Raw genomic sequence first — 10,249 nt, forward strand, 5'->3', positions numbered from 1 at the left:
AAGCACATGATGAGATTATGTGTGCCCCAATACTTCCTAGAAATAGCCCTGTGTGCCAGATTCCCCTAAGGAGATGCCGTGCTGTTACATAATCCATGCAGCATCCTTTAATTATAAAACCATTTGTCCCTTTTCCTGCTTTGAATTTTACTGATTTACTTATCTAATAGTGTCATTAAAACGCACATATCATTTTTCAACATTAATCAGTTATTCATGAGTTTTATTCATCTCTGAAGTATGTTCAACAGAAAAAAACCAGTCCCAATTTGCATTTTAATTGACCAATGTGCACTGGTATCCATCTGATAACAGAAATGGTGATTTCTACTCATCTAGACGTTTATGTTTAGTAAGATTAAAATGATCTTTATTTTACAGTTCTTTTCTTTAATGTGATTTTCTTCAATGCACTAAAGTGAAAAAACAAGATTGTTTAGGGGTCCGTGCTGTGGCGCAGTGGGTAAAGCCACCGCCTGCAGTGCCAGGCATCTATACGGGCTCCAGTTAGAGTCCCGGCTGCTCCACTTCCGATCCAGCTCTCTGCTATGGCCTGGGAAAGCAGTGGAAGATGGTTGAAGTCCTTGGGCCCCTGCACCCTCGTGGGAAACTCAGAAGCAGCTCCTGGCTCCTGGCTTTGGATCGGCCCAGCTCCTGCTGTTGCAGCTATTTGGGGAGTGAACCAGCAGATGGAGGACCTCTCTCTCTCTCTGCCTCTGTCTCTCTGTAACTCTGCCTTTCAAATAAAATAAGTAAATCTTTTAAGAAATTAATAAAATTATTTCTACATTACCTAGTTTTGCCAATAGCCTTTCAACTGGAGTTGCCAGATAAATTATAGGAGGCCCCATTACATTTGAATTTCTGAAAAACAATGATTTTACTTTAGTATGACTGTGTCCTAAGTATTGTATGAGTACTCATATACAAAGTGACTTGTTTTCTGAAACCCAAACTTCAATGTGTCTTCTGTATTTTGATTTATTAAATCTAGCAACATTGTATATACATACAAAGTCAAAACAACTACATAATTGCCTATCTTCAGCAAAGGTTTCCATTATTACCATGAACACCTTCTAAAATAATAATAATTATTTCAAAGTAATTTTAGAAATTGAGTCAACAAATTTTTGTATTAAATATAAGTAGCCTTATTTATATAATCTTTTTTTAAATGACTTATTTGAAAGTCAGAGTTATGGGGGGGGGGGGTTGAGACAGAGACAGAGACATCTTCTGTCTGCTGGTTCACTCCCCAGTTGGCTACAGTGGCCAGGGCTGGACCAGGCCAAGACAGAAGCCAGGGGTTGCTTCTGGATATCCCATGTGGGTAGCTGGGGCCCAAGCACTTGGGCCTCTTCTGATTTTCCCAACTCATTAGCAAGAAGCTGGATTGGATGTGAAGCAGCTGGGACATGAGTGCCAATGCTAGATGCTGGCATCACAGGTGACAGTTTTACCTGCTATACCACAATGCTGGCCCCATCCATATAATCTTGCATTACACCTACTATACTGGTAGGTACCAAGAAACAACATTGATTTTCATTTTATATCTTGCTGTTGAGACAACCAGGTTATATCCTTGAAATTTTCTGTTGTGTAAAAATATAATATTTATTATCTAGTTTCACTTCTAGAAGATAATACATATACACAATTCTGCATAGACTCACTCCTCAACAAATACTTGTTTAGTTGACTCTGTAACTTCTTTCTTTCTTGAAATAACTAAAAACTCAATATTCTTTCTATTAATTCATGTCCTACCTTGGAAGAAAAGTGAAGAGTGATAAACAAAGGTCTAAAGTATGCTGTGCCTACAAGCAATCCATGGCTCACCCATCGTGAGTTTTTTTTTTTTTTTTTTTTTAGATTTTATTTATCTATTTAAGAAGCAGAGTTACAGAGAGACAGAGAGAGAGAGAGAGAGAGAGAGAGAGAGAGAAAGGTCTTCTATCCACTGGTTCACTCCCTAAAATGGACACAACGGCCAGAGCTGGGCCTATCCAAAGCCAGGAGCCAGGAGCTTCTTCCGTGTCTACCATGTGGCTGCAGAGGCCCAAGCACTTGGACCACTTCCACTACTTTCCCAGGCACAGCAGAGAGCTGTACTGGAAGTGGAGCAGCTGAGACTAGAACCCGCTATGGGATGCCAGAGCCGCATGCAGAGAATTAACCACAGTGCCAGTCCCCATGGAGACTTTTACTTCTCATTCTCCTTGACTTCAGGGAAATGCATTAGTTTCCTGATGCTGTTAGAACAAATTACACAAAGTGGCTTAAAACAGCACAAATTTATCATCTTACAGCTCTGGATGTCAGAAGTTCAAAATGAGTTTTACAAGGCTAAAATTGAGTTTGTCAGGGCTGGTTCCTTCTGGGGGCTTCAGGGAAGGGTGAATTTTGCAGCAGGTGGAGGCCCACTGCTTTCCTCTTAGCGACCCAGCCTTTAGCTCCAACATCACATCCGCTGCTCATTTCTGATCAGCCTGTCTCCTTCTTACAAAGATGCTTGGGACAATATTGGAATGACCCAAACAATCCAGGTTATTTTCCCTGTCTCAAGATTCTTAATTTAGGGGCCAGCTCTGTGGCACTGTGGTGTAGTACGTCAGCTTCCATGTGCGGCGCTGGCATCCTGGATGGGGGCCAGTTTCTGTCCTGGCTGCTGCTCTTCTGGGAAAGCAATGGAGGATAGCCCAGGTGCTTGGAACCCTGCACCAGTGTGGGAGACCCAGAGGAGGCTCCTGGCTCCTGGCTTCGGATCATCCCAGCTCTGGCCATTGTGGCCCTTTGGGGAATGAACCAGCAGATGGACGACCTCTCTCTCTGTGTCTCCCTCTGTAATTCTGCCTCTCAAATAAATAAATCTTAACAATAAATATTTAATTTAACCAGAGCTAAAGTTGTAATTAGTTACAAGAAATATGCCCTGGTGCTGCTTCTTTCAACACAAAGTCATCAGAGCAATGACCTACCTGGTACTCTAGTGTAGCCTTAACCTTCAGAGATTCCAGGTTCTATCTAAGGGGGAGCCCCAGCACAGGTGTGCTTTAAAAGCTGCCTGTGTGATTCTAACAGGCAGCCAGGGTCCTGAGCCAGTGCAGCAGAGGGAAGATCCTAAACTTCCAAGTGGCTCCAGGCTACCTATGACCCATATGAAAAACAATAAAACAAGACCATTGCTCGGGGGAGCCAGATCCATGCCCTTGTCACGGCCAGCAGGTAGCCTGCATCATCCCCCAGACTGCACGTGGAGCAGCAGCCTGTATGAATAACAGTTAACACTTTGTTACAGAGCTTTTTTTTTTTTTTTTTTTTTTGACAGGCAGAGTGGACAGTGAGAGAGAGAGAGAGAGAGAGAAAGGTCTTCCTTTGCCGTTGGTTCACCCTCCAATGGCAGTGGCGGCCAGTGCATCGTGCTGATCTCCTGATGCTTATCCTGGTCTCCCATGCAGGTGCAGGGCCCAAGTACTTGAGCCATCCTCCACTGCACTCCTGGGCCACAGCAGAGAGCTGGCCTGCAAGAGGGGCAACTGGGACTAGAACCCGGTGTGCCAGCGCCGCAGGCGGAGTAATCCTCCGCTATTGAGCCACAGCACCGGCTGTTACAAAGCTTCTTAAAAACTGCTTGACATCCACGTAATCTTCAGTGAATCTGACGAGAGAATGGCTATAGAAAGTGCTCCAAACTGTGGATGCTCAGAATCGGCTCCAGTGAGCTCCTGTGTTCAAAAGATGAAGATAAAACAAGGGAAATGGAAACAGAAAACAAAAACAGAAATCCAACCAAAAATAAATTTAGGAAAACAGTCTAGATCTACAAAAATATTGTTAGCTTTTGCTAAATAGTAACCGATCTGAAGACAGAAAAGCCTTTAGAGGGTAGCATTCAGTGCAGTGGTTGATCTCACTTGGGATGCCCGCAATCCATCTCTGAGTTCCTGGATCTGAGTCCTGGCTCCACTTCCAATTCCAGCTTCCTGCTAATGTGCAATCTGGGAGGCAGCAGGTGATGGCTCAAGTGCATGGGTCCCTGCTACTCTTGTGGGACACCCTCCTGGCTCCTGGCTTCATCCTGGCCCAGTGCTATCTGTTGTACAGGCATTTGGGAGGTAAACTAGCTGACTGAGATCTCTCTGCTTGTTTCTATCTCTCTGCCATTCAAATAAATAAGAGATGTGAGAATTTTAAATAGTGGGCTGGTTCTGCAGCACAGCAGGTACAGCTGTGGCCTACAGGGCCAGTTCAATTCCCAGCTGCTCCTCTTCCAATCCAGCTCTCTGCTATGGCCTGAGAAAGCAGTGGAAGATGGCCCAAGTCCTTGAACTCCTGCACCCACATGGGCTCTTGGCTTTGAATAGGCCCAGCTCTGGTCATTGTGGCCATTTGGGGAATGAACCAGCAGTAGAAGGAAGACCTCTCTCTGCCTCTGCCTCTCTGTAACTCTGCTTTCAAATGAATAAATTTAAAAAAATTTAAATAGCAAAGGCCATGATACCATAAAATCCCCTTTAAGAATCCACTGAAATGTGTATGCATGCTTCCCCTATCAATCAGAATAAACCTCTGACCAGAACTGATGTGTATGTAATCAAATCAGAGTATGTAGAGTAAGTTTAGAGGATGTAGTGTGGGCTCATGTCCTAGATCTTAGCCAGCTGGAGACTTTTAAACGCAGTTGAAGACTTTTAAACTGAGCCAGTCAGTAGACATTTGGAGGGTATTTGGCCCCATGCTTTGTTCCAGAGAAGTACTCCACCCTTCACCTCCCCCCACTTAGGGGCTTCTTGCCCGTGATGAGGCAGATGAAATAATAATATTTACATCCTATTGAGGCATGGGGGGAGGGGAATAGGAGGAGAAAGCTGGTCTTTTCCCACTCCCTGTGCTGAGCCGTTGATAGGAAACTTTACTCTGCGAACTCTTATCTTTTAATTTGGGGGAATGTTCTGGTATTCTGTCTCCCTCTTTCTTCTCTCTGCCCTGTTTTCTGCCAGTGGAATTTTGATCTCCGTTCTGACCTTATTTTTACATTCTTTTTGTCTTATTCGCTCTTTCCTTTCAATTACATTTTCTTAGAGATATCCTCAGCTTCATCTCCCAATCCTATAGAATGTTTTATTTCTGCTATCGTAATATTAACTTCCCAGAGTTGTTTTTGGTCTCTGAATGTTCTCTCTTGTTATAAGATCAGTTCTGGCTTCACGGAGGAAATATATCCTCGTATAACTTTGAGAACATCTATATCTGTATCTATATCTATCTATATATAGTTCCTTCTGCTTCCTGAGCTTTCTCTGTCCCCGGCAACTTTCTTTCTTCTCTTTGTTTTTCCTTTTCATATCTGCCTTCCCTCAAATGTTCAGTGATCCCTAATGGGCTGTTCCTATTTTTAAACGCGGCTCTGGGAGATTTGGAAGCCTTGTGTATTCAGGCAATGAGTATTGTGAAGGGATACTGTGACACAGGTCTATCTTTGAGTTTGGTTTTTCTTTTTTGGATGGTCAGTTTCCTTAGAGAGGAATATGTGGCTGCCTGTGTACTTGGCAATGAAACTGAAGACACACTGTTTACAATGAAGACTTTCAGTCATTCCTCTCTTTTCAGTATGGGGGGAAATGTGCCATCTGTTGGCTGCCAAAATCTTGCCCGATAAGCTGTTGAGTGTCCCAGAAATCTCTGGTCCAGAGCCTTCTCGTTCAGTTTATTCTATGAATAAACCTCTAAGCCTTTGCTTTAGATTAAGCGAGGAAACAATTTTTTTAACTGCAGAACAATGATCTGCACAGTATGAGTTAAGTAATTTAGAATGGTGTACACAATTCAACTTCCACATGCCTCCACTATGTTTTGTTAAACAAAGTTTATGGGAGGCCACTGCCTGGAATGTGCTCCTGTACCAGGCCTCAGCAGATTAGTTGAAACTAGAATGGTGTGCCTCCTGCTAGGTGCCACCAGTCAAACTGAGCCAGTTTTGCAAAGCAAGGAAATTCACAGCCATCAATCTATAGGGGCACAGCCAGTCTGAGCCAGCATGATAAGTCTCCCCTGCGTTCGCCCTGTAAGGAAAGTGCATTTGAAATGAGAAATCGTGTTTTGCCCAAGGCCTTCACTAACAGGCGGTCAACCAAATGCTGCTACAGGGATATACTCGGCTCCCCCACCTAGGAGGCAGCGGCTTGAGACATCGCCCCATGACAGCAGAGAGTACCTCGTCTCCCCGTATCAGGAGGAAGTAGCTCTGAAGACAGATCATCGTCCCTCCACCCCTCCTGGACTTTCGGAGCTGATGTAATTCCATGCAACTCTTGCTTTATAAAAACCAAAAGGGGGCTCAATGGGCTAATCCTCCACCTGGGGCTCCAGCACACCGGGTTCTAGTTCCAGTCGGGGCATCAGATTCTGTCCTGGTCGCTCCTCTTCCTGTCCAGCTCTCTGCTGTGGCCCGGGAGCGCAGTGGAGGATGGCCCAAGTCCTTGGGCCCTGCACCCACATAGGAGACCAGGAGAAGTACCTGGCTCCTGCCTTTGGATCAGCGGGGTGCACTGACCACAGTGCGCCGGCCACAGCAGCCATTGAGGGGTGAACCAACAGAAAAGGAAGACCTTTCTCTCTGTCTCTCTCTCTCTCACTGTCCACTCTGCCTGTCAAAAATTAAAAAAAAGGGGGGGGGCGAATATTAGTAAAATGGAACAATCTATGTGGCACCACTTATGCCTCACTTGTCATCTTGGGCTCTGGTCCTAAGCCCCGTGGCCCAACCACCTGTGTCAGCTCCACCCCCACCCTAATGGGATTCACTGCTCCTACTTCCCTGCCAGCCCCGCCCCCCCCCCAGCAAAGTTTTAAGAGAACCTGTTCCAGAACATGTGTGTCTCTCTCTCCCTTGCTCTCTCTCGCTCTCTCTCTTATCATGGTTTGCTTCTTGTTTCTGCTGTTTTCAGTCTTTTTATGGTCTATATAGTGTGCTCTGCATCCCATGCAGGCTCCACTTATCGGAACACCTTTCTATTTCATGGATGAGATGCTACCCAATGCATGCACAGTTCACAAAAGCCCAATAAGACCATTGTTGTGGTTTGAATACGGTGGTCCTCAACAAGGCCTGCGTAGAGATTTCACTGCTCAAAGCAGCAGTGTTGGGAGAAGGGCCTCATGGCAGGTGTTTGGGTGGCGAGGCCAGAGCTGTCACAAATAGACTAGTGCATCTTCCAGCGGGGAGTGAGTTCTTGCTCTCACAGGGCTGGATCCCTGTGCTGTTATAAAGCAAAGTTACCAGGCTCACGCTGTGGCGCAGTGGGGTAACACACAAACCTGCAGCACAGGCGTCCCATATGGGCGCCGGTTAGTGTCCCGGCTAGCTCCACTTCTGAGCTAGCTCCCTGCTAAGGTGCCTGGGATAACATCAGAGGATGGCCCAAGTATTTCTCTCTCTGTAAACACTGCCTTTACATATAAAGAGATAAATCTGAAAAAAATAAAAGGTAAAAGCAAAGTTACCTGCAGGTGTTGTTTCTTTGCACACTGCTGCTTTCCCACCACGCTCAGGCCCTCTCCAGAAGCCTAGTAGATGTGGCTACCCCATCTCGGGCTTCCAGTTTCCAAAACGGAATTGAATAAACTTTCCCTTTAAATGATCATCTAGTTTCAGGTCACCAGTTATAGGAACAAAAAGTAGACTAAGGCGATCTTTGAACTCAATTTGTTGAAATTTTGTTTTTGGACAGCTCATAGGGACTGTTAGCAAGGATTATCTCCAGGTAATGGTTTGTGGGGAGAAGGAAAGCACTGGGGACTTTTGCTATCTGATGTTTATGACTCCCTACTTTCCCCGCCCCATGAGCCAATGTAACTTTTATGACGATTTTCACAAACAGCTCTCAGTGTAACTGCTGCCCAGACTTGGAACTGCTGGCCAGTATCTATTTATGCACCACCACCACCACTACCCACCCCCAAATTAGAATATTGGAATTAAAATTAGGAAAGCCTGCGTGGCCAAATGAAAGAAGTTCTGCAGGTCTTCCTGCAGGAGGCTGTGGGAAGTGGGACCAGCATAAGAGAGATGCTAAGCTTGGATTTTTTCCTTCTCTTACTGCATTTTTGGCGTAACAGTGTCTGAGTACTTGTTTTTTTTTGTTTGTTTGTTTTGTTTTTGTTTTTGTTTTTAAAGATTATTTATTTATTTGAAAAGCAGAGAAAGAGAGAGGCAGAGGTTGGGGGGGGGGGGGTCTTCCATCTGCTGGTTCACTCCCCAGAGGGCTGTAAAAGCTAGAGCTGTGCCAATCTGAAGCCAGGAACCAGGAGATTCTTCCGGGTCTCCCATGTGGGTGCAGGGGTCCAAGGATTTGGGCCATCTTGTACTGCTTTCCCAGGCCATAGCAGAGAGCTGAATCGAAAGTGGAGCAGCCAGAACCTGAACCAGTGTCCATGTGGGATGCTGGCACCTCAGGCCATGGCTCCACCCATTATGGCACAGCACTGGCCCCTGGGTACTTGTTTATAGAGTGCTGTGAAATATTGATAATTAAATCAACATTCTGGCTGTGATCCTGAGCAAGTAGACTACACAGTGCAATATGGCTTCACGTTGAATAAATGAGATCTTATATGTACTCCCTTACCTAAAATGTATGTATGGGAAGCCATTGATATATAGTTTCCTTATTTCACACACACATATTGCAGAATGTTTGTAAAAACAAAGAAAAACACTGGTAACCTCACCACCTTAACACAATTTTATTTAAACATTTTTTTACTTTAGATTTTTAAAAAATTCACATTTCACATGCAAATAAAGTTTCTTACATTTTTGTCTGCTTTTTATGATTTCAAAGGCCAGCAATATACTTCACCTTCCTGTCTACTGGTTTTTCTATAGATATACTGCAATATGTTTGAAAGTATTTTTTTCCATTCAATAAAAAAAATCATATTATGTTTCCAAGTATCTGTTGTTACTGTTTCCACTCACTAAAAAAAATTCCATTGCTTCTCCAAAAATGTCATGTTTTTTACCAAAACATTTTCAACAATTTTTGTGATAATCTTTTTTAAAGTTATTTTTTGCTAGTATAAAAATGAGGAATTTCATGATGTAGATCTTGGCTTTATGCACTATTGTACTCAAACTCTGAGAAAAATTATTTTGAGTAAACAAAGATGTAAAGCACCAAGTGTTTTATTTGTAACCACAGTTTTAAATCATGTGTGGATCTTTTGTTTCTGATGATGGGAAAGGTAAATAGGGCAGTTCCTCTTACAGTTTTGAGCCAGATTCCATGAAGCTTTCCTGCTTGCCCAAATTAGCAAACCACGTCATTTGTTGGTATTCATTGTTAATTATCAGTCTTCACACAAATCCTAGCAATTGTACTATTTGGAATTCCGTATGTGTTCAAGCTTGGCCAATGTTTTGCCGTGTATTGTAGTGCCCTATGAAGCTGTGTACAGCAATACATTATTGTTAAATGGGAACCAAACATGTCTTTTTAAAAAGAATTACCTCCATACTCTCAATAAGACTGTTTGCTGTGGTTTCTGACGGCAATCTGAATATCAGCCAGTGCAAGCAGCACACTCCTTTGTGAGATCTCCATTGTGAGCCTCCGCTGATGCTTTTGTTTTCACAAGCCTGAAACTTCCAGCTGACTGTGGGCTCCACCACGCCCTAGCTGGTCGTTACCAACGGAGGCACACCTTCCGAAAGTATGCAGGATGCACCGTCACTTTTTCCTCATTATAAAATCTTACCATGGTGTGCTTGTTGTGGAGGCAGTTAAATAAAGCTACAATGAAGAAAGAATAACTCCTTGCTTATTCTAATGAATCAGCAATTGTTAAAAATGGCCAGAGCACGTATATATGTTCAGATATGAATAGTCCTTCACCCAATATTTTTTTTTTTTTGACAGGCAGAGTGGACAATGAGAGAGAGAGACAGAGAGAAAGGTCTTCCTTTGCCATTGATTCACCCTCCAATGGCCGCCGCGGCCGGCGCACTGCAGCAGGCGCACCACGCTGATCCAAAGCCAGGAGCCAGGTGCTTCTCCTGGTCTCCCATGGGGTGCAGGGCCCAAGCACTTGGGCCATCCTCCACTGCCTTCCCAGGCCACAGCAGAGAGCTGGCCTGGAAGAGGGGCAACCGGGACAGAATCCGGCGCCCCGACCGGGACTAGAACCCAGTGTGCCGGCGCCACAAGGCGGAGGATTAGCCTAGTGAGCCACGGCGCCGGCC

The sequence above is a fragment of the Oryctolagus cuniculus genome, chromosome 10, assembly GCF_964237555.1.
Source record: "Oryctolagus cuniculus chromosome 10, mOryCun1.1, whole genome shotgun sequence".
Taxonomy (NCBI): domain Eukaryota; kingdom Metazoa; phylum Chordata; class Mammalia; order Lagomorpha; family Leporidae; genus Oryctolagus; species Oryctolagus cuniculus.